Source organism: Paramisgurnus dabryanus, chromosome 12 (genome assembly GCF_030506205.2).
Source record: "Paramisgurnus dabryanus chromosome 12, PD_genome_1.1, whole genome shotgun sequence".
Taxonomy (NCBI): domain Eukaryota; kingdom Metazoa; phylum Chordata; class Actinopteri; order Cypriniformes; family Cobitidae; genus Paramisgurnus; species Paramisgurnus dabryanus.
Genome location: NC_133348.1, coordinates 9,578,266 through 9,594,926, shown reverse-complemented (window position 1 = coordinate 9,594,926; position 16,661 = coordinate 9,578,266).

Genomic DNA, 16,661 nt, shown 5'->3' with positions numbered 1-16,661 from the left:
ACTGGTTTTAATAAAGGCTAAAGGAATAAATGAATGCACAATTAATATGCTAACAACGGAAAGCTAATGTGCTAATCTAAAATCTGCTTGTTAATGAGAGTATTTTGGTGACAGCAGTTTGCCTTGAAGTGACAAACGTTTGGCATTACTTTTGTCATTGTCATGCGTGATTGACAGGAAATTTAATTTGGTTTGATTGAAAGCAGATGACGCTTGGAGCTTTGCCTACCGACAGACCTCACGATTAGCATAAGAAGATTCATAATAAAGGTGAAGTGATATTTCTCTCTGACTGAGCTCTGTAAATAGTGTAGTTTGTAAAATCCTGCAGTATATGGCATGCAGTGGTAAATGTTTTGAACCGCATTATGCTACCTACTCTGTTGTATGTTGTGTGTCTGATTTAGCAGTGATGTTTATCATCATTTTAAAGCTTTTGGCTGTTCAATTCAACTTTGAATCTTGACTAGTTGTCGTACGCGTGTCTCGTCTTGTGAGAACCAAAGAGATTTAAAGTTATCGATGTGCCACTGTTTCTGAATTAACTTTCTGTTTGTTTAATACACAATGTCCTTAAAAAACTCAAAATATGTCTGGATTTCTTGTATCGTTTCGCTTCAGAAGACATTTATGAACCAATCTGAGATTACTTTTATGATGGATGTCTGTGTTTTTGGAGCTTTTTCATCACGATTCAATGACATTACAAGAGCCGAGATTTTATTTATAACTCTAACTGTGTTTAAAGGCCCTGTAAAGTCAGATATTAAATGTGTTCTCAGTTTGTCACACCACAGAAAAATGTGTTATTAACCACCCAAACAAATATGAATGCTGGAAAAAACAAGTAAATAAAAGAAGTTATCAAAATGTTGAAAAAATAGGCTGCATTTTCTGCTCTCAAATGCTGGGTACTGAAACCACCCCCCTCTCAGGAAAGTTGCTGTCTCTCTTAGGCTACGTTTACACATACATGTCACGGTAGGAAATCCACTGTTTCCTCCGTGTCAGGTTTGTGTGTGTGTTTGTTACTCACAGCTCTGCCATGTGCTCGTTAGGCTGATGCCGCTCACCTGTGTGTTGATTGCCTCGCTCCAGCTGCTCATCATTACATCTCCTCCATAAATACTCACATGACTCTCTGTTCCCTGCCAGATGATCACTTTCTGTTTGGTCCTCGTGTTGTGTGGTTCTACGTCTCAGTCTTGGATTACGAGTTGCATTGTGGATTGTTTATTGTCGTCGTCGTCTCCGTGTGGATGTTCCGTGTACAGTCTGGATTCACCACTGCTCACCACTCCACTAACGCCGCACTCAATAACCATCTACCACCGTAGTCCTCGTCACCATTGCCAACAACACCGGACATTTCCTGCTTGTGTTATTTCTCTCTCTGTGTTTATAAATAAACATTGTGTTTTCACCTGCAATTGCTTCCGCTCAGTTCGTGTCATTACAATACATGGTTACTTTGAAAAACAGGGACATTTACTTTCGTTTGCACCACAGGTTTACACGTAAATGTAGATATCGCCTCTAAAACCGATTCTTTCTAAAAACTCCGGCCAAAGTGGATATTTTCAAAACCTTTGTTTGCACGCTTGCATGTAAACTGAGACAAACGGATGTTTAGCCAGCCAACGTCACAGTATGCGTCACAGCTAGTGATGGTCAACCCGGATCTTTTTAAGGATTCGGGTTATTCTGAGTCACTCACTAATATGATCCGGGTTGTGCGAGTCACTCGAGTCACTTGAGTCACTTGGTCAAAATCTCCCAATTCCAATCGCTAAGTCATACTAATGCCAACCAAGCAACTCGGATCACGCGTGCAGCTACGAGTTTATGACTCCTCTGCTCACAAAAAAGGGCTTATGTGACCTGAGGAACTCGTAAAAAACATGCATGCCCGTGGTAACATTATCAATAACATAATTGTAAAAGTTTGGTGTGTTTAGTTTCATTTCATAACGACAAATATATCAACACCACATTTAGAAGATGTCAGGCTTGGTTGACTTGGACGTGAGAGGAACGTGTCCTGTTTCAGATTGACTTAAAAGATCCACGATAGGCTTCGGTTAATCTTGTGAGTGAGTCCCAGACAGAGCCGCTCGCCCGCTCCTGCACGGGTCCTGTGAGTGAACCACTCACATCACTCTGAGTGACTCAGTCAACAAGAGGAGCCGTGTACGTCCGTCAGTGGCGGATCTTTCCAGCAGCACTGCTGCAGCAGTCCTCGTATTTAAAAATGTTAAACATTTGCAGCTTCTACCCAAAACATTGTGCCAGTCAAATATTTCAACAGATTAGCCTACATGAGTCAGTGGGTTAACAACACGAGCAAGGCTTGTTTCTCCTAGCCCAGGATTCAAGCTCCATGAGTTGAGTCACTCTCTGTGTGAATCCCCGAGCCGCAGACCAACTCATTGTCGCGCGCACGCATCCCTTTGTACTCGGACTCGGAGCTGCAAGAAATAATGATCCGGAATAGCAGCTTTTGGTTCACTCGGTACCCCCAGTCGACATTTGGTGATGTAAATTAACTCGTTGTTGCAAGTTATAGAACCTATGGCAGCTTATGTAGAGTTATTTGTTGTAATTCTGTTGTAAACATTTGAAGAGCTTTGTGTTTGATACAATTTCCCATTTTTAATGCAAAATCTGAGAGGACTCAACTGACTCGGGTTAATGAGTCACTAAGGACTCATGGTTCTCGAGTCATTTTAGGGATCGGGTTAAATGATCCGAGTTTCGGGTGACTCGCTCATCACTAGTCACAGCTCGCACCTACGTCAAAAGTGCGACATATATTTACATATGACTGCTACTCTGAATGCTTCCATGATAACGTTTATGTTCTTGTAAACTCATTTCGTGTATTTGGAAATTCTGCTGCTCCATTATGTCGAGGAGCAGAGACGATAGCTCGGAGGTCGCTATTTTACGTTTTACGCGTGTTTGACTTTATGCGGCATTGCAAGAACCGACAAGCAGATGATGTCAGCTTACCGCGAGAGCGAGTTGAGAAATCACACGTAGAGGTCTAATTTCGAATCGCTCTCGCTGTAATTTGAATTCATCGGACACCTTATGCAACAACTCCTCCCTCTAACACAAAGAACCAGTCCGCGTCACCACCAGCACCGCCGCTGATTGGCTAATGTGGGCTCTTGACGGCAGATACAGTATGCACGGGTACGTGTAAATTAACACTTTGCTGAAAACTGACACCGGAGAGGTTGAAATGTCTGTTCATGAAAATAGCCGCCTACGTGTAAACGTAGCTTAACTTTCAAATACCACTACAACCTGATTGAATGCTTATGGTTGTGTTAGGGGTGGGGCTAAAATGGTGGCTCGGTAATGCACTGGAGCTACTGTGCATGGCCCCGCCCCTAACACAACCACGAGCATCTAATCAGGTTGTAGCCCAAATTATCCTGAACACAGAAATGTTGAAAAACTGTTTAACGATCAACTACATAGTGTACAGTCTCTGTAACGTGTTTCAGCAATATATTTCTAACATTTATAATGTGTGCAGAAACAATTCTCAAGATTGACTTTAACAAAATAAAGAAGTCATACGCGTCTGTGATGGCATGACTGTGAGTAAATGATGAATTTCATTTTCTGGTGAACTCTTTCTTATTTTCTAAAGTTAATTGGATATTTTTCATCTCTGTAGAGTAAAACCACCATCATCACCATCTGCTTCAGGGAAAGTGCTGTCTCTGAAACTAGAGGAAATGAAATAATAATGCATACAAACACATACAGATACACAAGTGCGTGCAGATGATTTACAATCACAATACTCTTCAGTGTTTAGATGCTCAGGGCATTGCTATGCAGTCACTATGGTAGTCTACAGGTTAAAGTGCGTTGCTATGAGGTTGCTCAAGTGTTCCTGTGGTTGCTTTGATGTGATTTTATTGTATATGTGAGGTTATGGTATAACTTAGGTTTATTATTGCATAAGTGGTATTTTAATGTCTATCTGGCAAAGATTTGAAAAGTGATACTGAATAGATGAGATAGATAAGAGAGTTTGGGGTTTAAACCGCAGTATTCTTGCCTTTGGCAAACAGCACTAATCAGTTAGAGAGAGAAAACCCTACAGCAGACACAACTCCATTTCATCTAGTTGACACATGAACACAAAAACAACATTTACAGAGCGAGTGAAGCCAGAAACACTTATCTGAAGGTCTTTCACAGTTAGTAAATGGTGTTTGGAGAGAAACAGCTCGCAGGCATTTGAAAGCCACTATCTGCTCTTAGCGTTTTCCTCTGATGTCTTTGAAATATTCTGATGAAAAATCCTCTGAGAGAATTTCTGTGAAATCCTGACATGACCATGACAGAGTTCATCCGTAGACACACAAACAGTCGTCCAGCGCTAACCGAGAGAAGACCACTCTTACCAAACTCATTCAAGTCATCTGTTTAGTATCAATCCTTTAGACTTAACATACAGTTTAGAGTTTCATCCTTAAATACCTTCCATATTTCATCATTAGACATGGCTGTAGATCATCGGCTTTGGCTGGATGTCATTCATAAATGTAAACTGTAAGAATGCCTTTATCTTTCATTACTTGAAAAAGTGCAAACTCTGACCTGATTTTAAATAAGTCAACATTCTGCTTTTTACTTATGTGTTATAAATCATATTCTTGTTTACATACCATAATACATAAATATATCATGAATAATGAATAAAGTTTATAAATATAACATTGTGAGACTGTATTTGATCATTTTAAACTGAATCTTACACATCTCACAGAAATAAAGGAACAGAAGCTGTGACTGTGACATTATCCTTTATAAAGGTCTTAATATAGATCATTTCCGTACAGATATGGATACATTTATTTCTAATATGTCCCTTTGATGTACTTATTTCCACTCTTGAGGTACAAAGGTGTATTTTTGAAAAGGTACCGCCTCAGCTTTCTGAGTGTTGTGATGTTAATCTCAGCCATGTTTTATTCTCAGTATGTCTGTATGAACATGTCTACTTCTACACTAATGTCAGTAAGAACTGTCATTTGTGTATTAGTAGACTTTAAGGGTTGGGGTTAGGGAAGAGGTTTGGGTTAATGGAATAAGTTTACATGCACCTGCAAAGATAGTTAAAGACAGTTAAATGTTTGTTGAGATATCATCACAATAAAGTGTTAGTAGATATTAAGCAGACAGTTTACTAATTCTCCAAAGATTGGTAGTTGATAAGTAGTTGCAAAGTTACTTATAGTTAGTAAAATGTCTAAAGTGGACTATCGAAAATAAAGTGTTACCTAGTCATGGGTATTATCAATAGAGCTTTGGGTCTACACAAAAGATGATTATTTTTTGTGTTATGCTTTTTACACACAACGTGTCATTTTGTGTTGATATTGTGTTAAAATAAATAAAAGTGAAAACACAAGTTTCACAAGTGTGAAAAGTAACACAAAAAGTGTTGTTCAAATAATAATAGAGATTTGTCTAGTTTTAGACAATGCATTTAGGAACAAATTTACTAACAGCTTGCGCAAACCATCATTTTGTCGTTAAATAACGACTGTCAGGATTTACTAAAGACGCAAAGTGGATAATTATTGCTGTAAAGATGTGGTGTAGTTATATTTGCTACTGATCTTATTGCATATGTATTTCTAGGAGTTTCTCTTTCAGATGCAATATTTATGGGAGGAGATTATTTAAATGATTTACTAGTGTTTGCGTGTATGATATTACTGATTTTTGCGCCATTATTTAATATTGTTTGCAAAGCCATGTTATTGTTTATTTGCTGGAGGAAATAAAAAAGGAGTCACAAGAAGTAGTCACACAATAGCAGGTGTTTCAAAATGTCTTGTAAAGCTATAGGTCCTATGGTTTTATCAGCTGAATTTTTAGCGGTGATGTCCATGGTGCTGAACTCAAGCTCATCAGGTGTTAGTGGATCACCTGCACCTTAACAGCTCTGCTTATTTACGACCCTGAACTCATTTGCACGGCTCTTAGTAGATTGCGTTGGGCATTATGGAAATCAGCTGTTGCGCCTGTGTCTTTTTTTATAAATAACTTGCAGATATTACCTCTCCCATCAGCGTTTTTTTTTTGCATGTTTGCTTGTTTAATAAATCTGGGCCTTAGTGTGTTGTCCCTAAAATAACACAGATTGTGTTGTTTTTAACACAACTGATTTTAGATTGCATTTACACATCTTACTAGTAATGTTTGTGTCCTGTGAGATGTAGAGAAAGCACATGTGCTAATGAAAGCAAATCTCATGTGAAACAGCGTTAGATGCCCTCTCGCATCTAGCGCTTCATATTCACAGTGAGACAAACAGCTTGTGTTTGTTTTGTATGACAGTGGACACATATTGTTGGATGAACAGATGGTGATTACTCTATGATTGTGAGGCGCGTGTGTGTGTCGGTCAGCTTATGTTGTGTCGATGGCATGATGACTAAAAACACAGACGTATGTGATGTGAGTGTGTGTGATGTCTCTCTCTCTCTCTCTGTGTGTGTATGTGTGTTACTGAGTCATGCTGGTGCCGATAGGCAGGTTGGCGTTTTGTCATAATGGCATAGAGGGACATTAAAATGACAGTAATAAAAAACGAGCATTGTTCTTTGATTAGATTGTTTTGGCATGCAGAACGCAAGCATCGCTTTATTGCTTTGTGATTTATGACAAGCTGTTGCATATTTCATTTCGATATTCTCTTACATTTAATTAACAGCCCTGAACTAATAAAGTAAAGATGAAAACAACGGTTATCTGAAGTCTGGAGATAATGAAACATCTGAAGAGGAAAATAAACACTGAGCAAGAAAACTTGTCAGTTTGGTCCAGTTGTTCATTTTTCTCCATTAGTTTTAGCTGTCGTAGCATTGCTTATCTAGCACTGTTAAAGTCAACACATCTGACCCTTTCCTTAATACACCGTAATGATCTTATAGTGATTCATTCATCACTTCATGTCACTCAAAAAAAAGAACAACTTTTTGTCATTTTTCTTCAACTCTAAAACATCTTTCCTGATATTGTGTATGTAAGAGATGTCTCATTACTGAAGTTAAATCTCTTGTTGTTCATATTCACTGTAAAGAAGCTCAAATACCTGTATTGCTAATGTATTGACAGTGTGGATGGATCAATAGATGAAGGGATTTTTTCCTCTTCTGGTTCAGTCCTGTGGGAGAGATGTGTTTGATTCTCTACAGTCGGTCCATAAACACCGTTCATGTCATGACAGAGGACAGAGCTCCAGTCCACATCAGATATCAGTGAGATCAGATATACTGCTGGACATCTCAATCTTCCTCTCTCTGATGTTCAATTCAGCAGGTGAATGTAGTCTTACAGTAACTGAATGTATTCATTGAATCTTTCTATCTGCATTAAAGACTTTAAAGCCACTAGTTGAAAGTGAAAACTAGATATTACTTGACTCAGTTAAAGTGCACCTATCATACAAAATACACTTTTACAAGGTGGATATAAATGTGTGTTTGCAGTGTGTGAACACAACCACCCTACTGTAAAAAAAATCCTTCTTACCCTTCTTTTTTAATCACCAATAAACCAAATCAGTCTCATTAGACTTGCTGTTTTGATTCTCTTAGCAATGTGATGTCACACTGTTAAAGCCCCACCCACGGCCGCTGACTGACAGTCTTGTATTACCATATTTTCTGCCTTCAGTGAGTTGGACACTTTCTGTTTTTTTCTTTGTGAAATCAGATCTATTTTTAACAAAGCATCTCTTTTAGTAAGTGAGTGAATAACAAAAGCTCAGTCGCATTTACAGGTACAGACATTAAAACCCAATCCCATCCAAATAGGGCAACATATCCTCCAACCATACGATTGCTTTGGTCGTTTGTACATTTCACCAAACACGACCAATAGATGCATTTACTAAATTAGCGCCTCTACCGGCAGGAGGTGAAACTTAATATATAAAATATATAAAATTATATTTTGGGGTATCATTTTGCTATGATGAGATGTACTGGGATAACATTTTCAATTTAAACCGCCAGGATTAATTGTATTTTATTACACATTACACTATTCAGGCATTTAAAGCAAATACATAACATACCCATTTATTTATTATATGATATAAACACAGCATACAAAACACTCACAACTTTTTAAAAATGTACTTAAAATATACCAAGTGTACCGAGGTCAAACGATCGATTTATTTAAAGAAAAATGCAAAGATGATGACAATCCGCTGTAAATATCAGATACAGACGTACACTGATTCAAAAACTGCCACCAGAAGAAGTGATGATAGGTCATCTATGATTGTGAAAAGTCATTGGCTCTCATGTGTCTAATGTACGTTAGCTAAGAATGTGAAGCGCTATTGGCTCTTGTGACCGATTATCTCATGCTGGTTTATGTTTGAATGAGATCTGACTCTTTAATTAAATGGAATTTTTTTTTTGTAAATTCATGAAAAGCATCTTTATTTCAAGAAATGTGATATCTTGAAATGTATCTCACCTATAACAGCTGGATATCTTTTTAAAAGTGAACATTAAAACCTCCTGTAGTGAAAATAATTAGTGTATATAGAAGTGCTTCTTAGTTTTCACATTAGAGTGAGAGTGTTGACTTTCTACTAAAATACCTTTTGAAATATATGTTAATAGATGGAGGTTAATATATTAATCAGTAGTGTTATTGTGACTTTACTGTATACAGCTGCCGTGTTATTCATCTTAAGTGTCATGTGGATCTCTTACTGAATTTTGGGTGACAAACATCTCTTCATTATACTTCATCATTTACTCATCTCTTCAGTATCTGTGTTTTTTAGCAAAAGTGCTGAGATCTTTAATCTTAAATGACACATTGACAATTTGCTGTATAGTATAATGTTATAAAATTGTTCATTAGTGTTTTTGAGTTTAATAAAAACTATAGTCACTCCAACAGTTCTGTACGGTAAGTGTTAGCGTAGTAAGTGTAGTTTTCACATCTGATTGGCTGTCACACATACAGTGAATGATAAACAGTCACAGTCATTTTAAGAGTTCAGGTCATCTTCAGTATCTGATGAATTATAGCGGCGGACAGACACACAGATGCTGTTTTATAATTCTGTCCAGATGAGATTCCCACATTCTCACATCAGGCCAATAATTAAACACAGCTCATGTTTATTCATGATCTTCTTAAAGCCGTGATGATTTGAATTTGAGCTTCATACTTCAGAGGTGAGCCGTTGTTTGAGAAAAGTGCAGTAATTATTCTGCAGCAAGATTCTGACTTCATGTTTGCAGGTTTATTACTCAAACTCACAGCTAGAGATCATCACATATAAGAATAACTGCATACATGTAAATATACAGGGACTGTCATTGTACATCAATAATGGGCTGTATCTTATGTAACCCCTCAAATAAACAATTCAATAAAAATCATCAGAATTATTTGCATTAAGAAAAGCTTTTTTAAGTTGTGAAATAAATCTGTGGTTTCCCCAGAGTACATATGTGAAGTTTTAGCTCAAAATACCCCACAGAGAATTTATTATAACATGTTAAAATTTCCACTTTGTAGGTGTGAGCAAAAATGTGCTGTTTATGGGTGTGTCCTTTAACATGCAAATGAGCTGATCTCTGCACTAAATGACAGTGCTGTGGTTGGAAAGTGCAGATTAAGGGGCGGTATTATTATAATAAGATCCCCTTATGACATCACAAGGGGAGCCAGATTTCAATGAACTATTTTTTTCACATGCTTGCAGAGAATGTTTTACCAAACTAAGTTACTTGGTTGATTTTTATGTTTTCTAGTTTGATAGAAGCACTGGGGACCCAATTATAGCACTTAAACATGGAAAAAGTCTGATTTTCATGATATGACCCCTTTAAAATAACAATCAGGGTTGCCAAACCGTAACATGTAATGAGACAAATCACATGGTCAAAATAAACAGAAACAAAGAGCATATACTCAAAAATGTTCTTTGTAAAATGTATTTTTGCACGATTATTTTAGTCCTGATATGAAATCACATGAGAGAGAAAGAGAATAATTTCCTGTGGATAAACCTGAAGTCTTCGTTCAGTGTTTGTATGATACCTGATTTATTTTCCTGTTAAAGTCGGAGACAGTAATAATAATAATGATGATAATGTGTGTAGTTATAGCGTCACGCTCAATCAATATGGTAATGTGACATTTTACTCTGCAGCTCTGAATCACAATGACCTTCTCATAACTCTGTAACATATGTATCACAAACACACATCACTGGACTTTATCACTTCAGCATTAACATGAGGTGACATTAAAAACTCCTATAGAACCGTGACTGCTGGTTTTAATATTCAAACACCAGTATCATTCCTATCCTTCTCTAATTAAATTAATCCAAAACAAATAACAGTTTATATGTGTAAGTATACATGGTCTTGACTGGCAAGATGGTTGTCAGGGTGTTGCTATGCAGTTACTAAGGTAACGGGATGGAGGCTGAAGATCAGAGCATCTTCTCATGTCTGTTAAAGTCTAATATTATTTTTTGTTGTTGTTGTTTTGATTGGTTTAGCATCGACATGAATGCGGATGTAGAAAATGATCCTGTTTAGATAAATCATTTTTGTTTCTGTCATTGCAGACTCAAAATAATAATGGCTTTATTTGTCTTGTTGTTTCAGAGCATCAGATAACTCTTTTAGTTTGTCTGAAGTGTAAATGAATTGTTTGAAGGATTGGTGCTGTCTGTGCTCTTCTGCTTTAATCATAACACGTTTAATGCATCATTAGAGCATCACTGGAGATATAAGAGCAATTCTTTTTCAACTGTTAAACTTAGACATTTTTTGCTGCATACGGCATAGAAAACATCTTGAATCTTTATTGTTTCATGGTTAAAATGGTAAGTCAAACGGATTAGCATATTGTATTTGCTCCATCTATCAAATATGTTTGTGCTATTAGCTGCTGTTTAATGGTGACACTAACCAGACTTCCTGAACAGAATAAAGATTAATGTGCGGCACATCAATTAAATGCTATCCATTAATGCGTTATAAAACTTTTCCACATGACAGATCTGGAGCGGATGATCTATTAGTAAACCATCATCTGACTTTGATTCATTTTAACCCCTTCATTTACATAGTGTTATTATATCAACAGTGCTTTCTCATCTGGAAAACATTACTCTCATCCAGTAATATTATCATTAACAAAAACTGACTGTGCGTGTGTGTGTGTGAATCCAGGGGCGAAAATCTCATCTAAATGTTGGGGGGGACAATAAACATAAAATTTTTCAAGAACAATTTTTGAAGGGGACACCAATAATACAGGCAAAATTGTACTTGCAAGGAAATGGGTACAGATAGAAAACGTTTCTCTTTCTCTATGAACGGACGCAAATTTAATTTTAATACATATGAATGCAGAGGTGAAAAGAGTAATACAATTTTCTACTTAAGTAATAGTAAAGTTACTTTAATAATATGTTACTTAAGTAAAAGTAAAGTTACTTTAATAATATTTTACTTAAGTAAAAGTAAAGTTACTGGTCTAAAAATCTACTCAAGTAAAAAGTCATTTTAATTTTAAGAGTTACTTTTTTACAGCGGGGAGAGGTTTCTAGTATAGTTCACAAAGGAAGGATATATACATCTCAAACTATGTTTTTAATTGTAAACATCTCTACAATTAAAGTGCAATAACAAATGTTAATAAAATAAAAAGCTTTTTATAACTAAGAAACATTTATGGAATTATTTAATGATTTTTACAGGTGAGTTATGCACTTTTGAAGCAAAAATAATATGAGGTCAGCAGCTAGTAAATACAATCATTATATGAAGGTTGTAATTGATGTATTGCTGGTAACATACATTGTTATTAAACTATATACATAAATGAACATATAATGAGATGAGTGCCATGGCTATACACTATACATCCTTTACACGTTTATTAGCTCCCAGACCTGTGTACCTGATGTCTTTCAATCTATCTCTCTCGCGCTCTCTCTCTCTCTGCAATGTCTAATGATCTGCGCATTCTCGAGGACGTTCTCAAGTTGTTTGACTTGACGCGAAGCTGCTAGACCTCGGAAGATAATGCGCATGTATTAAAAATGCATCGTGCAAATTAGCGGTTAAACACGGTCGGCAATTCTCAAACTCCGTACTCAAGAGCATGAACCCTACCTGAATGAAACAATCGCTTTGCGTCAATGGCCAGGGGTTTCTTTCGTAAGAATTGAATTGAGGGTCTGCATTAGCCTGCGCCTGTCTCGTCCCTCTCCATGGTTCTTTTTGCGCGTTCCCCCGCCCATCAATCAATCATCCGACCGTGGCGCGTCTTTATCACCTTACTTTTTTATTTATTTTTACTCAGTAACGGATATGATTTAACATGTAGCGAAGTAACCAACAATACTTTAAACATACTTAAGTAAAAGTAAAGTACAGATTTTAAAAACTACTCAAAGTAAAAGTACACAAAAAACTCAGTTACAGCAAGGTGAGTAAATGTAATTTGTTACTTTCAGCTCTGCCTCACCTCTGCATGAATGCATAAAAATGTTTTCTTGATCGTTTATCTGCTTCTGTTCTCAGAAAACGAAATATGTTCATGTTTATATGTCAAAATAGTCCAGTTTTAAAACATATGAGGATAAACTGATAAGTGATGGGAAACGTTGTATTGTATATAGCTTATTAACGCGTCGGCTCCGTACACTTCTCTACCACCGGAATGTGTGGTGGTGAGGTAAAAGGGGCGTGGGCAGTGGACCAAACCACTGTGAGGCAAGGGAGGGGGAATCCAAATATTTAAAACGTTTTTTTGTTGTTGCTCCGTTTGCATTTGTATTGTTTCACTTCTTACACAACTAGTTTAAGTATTATAAATCATTAAATTATTTTCAATACACATATTCTAATGATAATTTAGGGGGGACAACCCTCAGATAGGGGGGGTCCTGTCCCCCCCGACCCCCCCGGGATTTCCGCCCATGTGTGAATCTTCTCTTAGATGAGAGTAGACCTGATTTACATTGATAAATCATTCATGACAGCGGTGACTTTACAGATAATGTATAATGTAATGTATAGCCGCATTTCACCTCTCCTCTTCTTCGTGCATTGCATTATTCTTCCACATTGACGTACAATATAATAACCCAGAACACACAGTTTGGGTGTCTTAGCAGTAATCTGATCTTCTCTGTTTCTCTTCATGATGTAATAAATAAAGAGTTGACTTTCTTTGGTCTGTACAGAATGACCTGGATCAGGGTCCCGTCAGTGATGTGGGATGTTTTGTACCCTTAGAGTCCCTGACAGCTGTGTCCCGTATAAACACACACACACATCATTGAGCAGCAATGAGTCTGATTGGCAGAAAGTTCCTCATGTGATGTCAATGTTTCTGTACAAAACCCAATGAATGAAGCTCAACTCGTGTGGAATGAGGCTGACAGACATCAACTTTGAAAACAATAATATATGACGGTAAACATTTGTGAGAGTGACACTTCAAGTGTAAAATAAGCTTGCATGCTCAAGAACAGTTTTGTAAATCAAGTTGCAAGCATAAGAAAACAAATTTTGCAACATTGTACTGTTCATTGTAAGTGTAATTCATGTCTTGTAAAACTGAAGCTTATAAATAAGTATGAACTGTATTCATCTGACCTCAGTTTTTCTGTGCTTACACTTTTGGCACGTTTTTTGCACTGAAATACTCCTAAAAGCATGGATGATACTGAGACAATACTGGTGTTATTAAACCATTCAGAAAAGCAAAAAAAATGTCATGAGGAGCCTCATTTAATAGCCCCGCCTTCCCAGCCGCGCTTGCAAACTCAAATGAGTGAGAGAATAGTGACAAAACTGTAAGCGAAGAAAGACCAGTAGAAGTCAGGTTATTTCAGGATTTTTTATTTTACACATAGAGACAGATTCTGCACAATTCATTTGTATTGTATTAATGTGTTTTTAATGGAAGGCCACTGTTTGCAGACTTGCAATGTTTTTGGCAGTATATTTAGCCCAAAATAAAGTGCCACAAGTGTAAGTGCGGAAAAACTGAGGTCAGATAAATAGTATTCATACTTATTTGAAGTTTTAGTTTTACAAGACATGAATTGCACTTACAATTTTGCAAAACTTGCTTTCTTATGCTTGCAACTTGATTTACACCTTTACAAAACTGTTCTTGCCCATGAAAATGTATTTTACGCTTGCAGTGTCACAAACATTCTCACTAATTTTATCCTTGTGCATGCAAATCTTTTTGGCACTAATTTACCTTCATAATAATAATAATCATATATAAATGTGACTTCTAAAATGTGAAATATTTCTGATAAAACAAGATATGAGTAAGAAAACCTCTCATGTGAGTCTGTTGACTTCAGATGACTTATTTGGGCTGGTTACTATATATTTATATTGATTATTCTGCTAAAGTCAATATAGATTTGGCACAATATTATTATGAGAAAATTAATGATTTCTGAAGATCTTCTACTGAGATCTAAGTTCTTGGTTTTTTGTTGACACATTCTTATGTGAATGACCAAAACACTGTGGTTTCTATTTTATTTAAACTTCAATCTGAGATTCAAACCTGTATTAAATGCACAGGAGATCTTATTGAGTGTCACATCATTGATTTATCGTGATATCCCGAATCAGAAAGAGTCTGAAGTCTGGAGGTCAGTGTTTAGTTAACAACTCATGTAATACGGACTGCGTTCTGCAAGCCAATAAACCCTAGAGAAGTAAATTTGCTTTAGGGATGTTGTTGAGTTGATTAAAGTCTTGCAGTAATCTACTGCATGTGTTTTCTTAAAGGTATAGAGATTCCACTGACAGCTGAGAAATTAAAAGGATTAACTGTTAAAGGACTTTCATGTTTAGTGACACATCTTTGAAAATATGCATAACTGTTATGTTCAGTTTCTAATTAAAACTAGTTGTGTTTAACCCCTGTTGATTCACAACTTTTGTGTTGATTGTGTAGTGAATCGATATACACGAGTCAACATTTGAAGTGGATCAAAAAGTTCATCAAAGTTGTCCAAAGATAAGAACGGGTGTTGGGAATTGGTTTTAAAACCTAACCCTAACTTCAAATGTTGACTAGTATAGATTGTAAAGCAAACACAATCGTATGGTTTGTAAGAGGACACGTGAGACAAACCTCACACGGTATATAAAAACTCATGTATACAACAACACACTGACACCTGCTTTCATTCTGGATTCATCTTCATCTTCTTCACATGAGATGATAATACTGTTTTCATCATCTGATTCAGGTTACACCACAGGAGCAATGAATAATTCATTCAATCTGTTTATGTTATAATATGAAGATCAATGTGAGTTGAACATTTAGTCAAATCATTCAGAGAGTCACACCATCAGAAACACCCTGCTTGAAGAAAAGTGGATTTATTTATCAGACAACATGAATCACTAAATCAATAATTTACAATTAAGCCAAGCTCTTATCTGTTTCAGTCATATGCATTGACTTCATCTTTATTCAGACAGATTTTAACACATTCAGAATGACTTCAATTATTTATGTTTAGCCATAAATAATTGTTTCACTTATCATTTAAAAACAATATCAACAATTTTAATATTTATTGAAATGATTCCCTCAGCCATCATTACCACAACCGATCATTTTGCTTTTAATCGAGTTTCCCCCACTTGTTTATCATAAAGATATAAGTGTGAGTAAAGAGATCCTATAAAGAGAACACATTATACAGTTGTCTATAAAGGTAAAGAGAGGCTTATATGAAATATGTTACAGTGTGAGAGATTATCATTCTGTCCAGTGTCAAACTAATGGCCTGCATCATGTGTGAAAAAACATAATTGAATATTTATAAAAAATACAGTATTTATAAAGATTTACTAGTAGGAAGATGACACTCCCTACTGTATACTGATACGCTTCTGTGTGTGTGTGTGTGTGTGTGTGTGTGTGTGCATGCATGTGTTGGCACGTGTGTGTGAGAGGCATGCATGCTTACACACATGCACACACAGAGAGAGAAAGAAAGAGAAAGACATGCATGCACACACGCACAGAGAGAGAGAGAGAGAGAGAGAGAGAGAGATGCACAAACACACACAGACACTAAAGTCACAAATCCTCATGGATGGTAGCCATGTTTGAAGCTTAGAGAAAAGATCCCATGGTGAAATTTAAAAACCAAATCAATTTGCATGGAGGCTAAATTTCATCAGTCAGTAAAATATTTAAATCCTCCAGAAAAAGGTGGATTATGAGGGCGATTCAGACCTTCAGTCCTTCCGGCTGATCTTCAGGAGTAAAGCACACACACACACACAAACACACGAGATGTTTTAGATTTTATTTTTAGTGGATTCATACAGAAACAGACACCAACCAGACTCTTTCTGATGGGACAAACCAATCTTTAGCTGAGTGATAAACAATGAATCTCTGTAAAACATCTTTATACGGTAATGTGTAATAAACAGCAGTAGATAATCAAATAATGAATGATAATGTACCTTTAAATGCACTAGATGCTTTAGTAAGCACCTGTAAAACATCCTGTAGTATACACTATAGTTGTGTAAATACACAAAGAACAT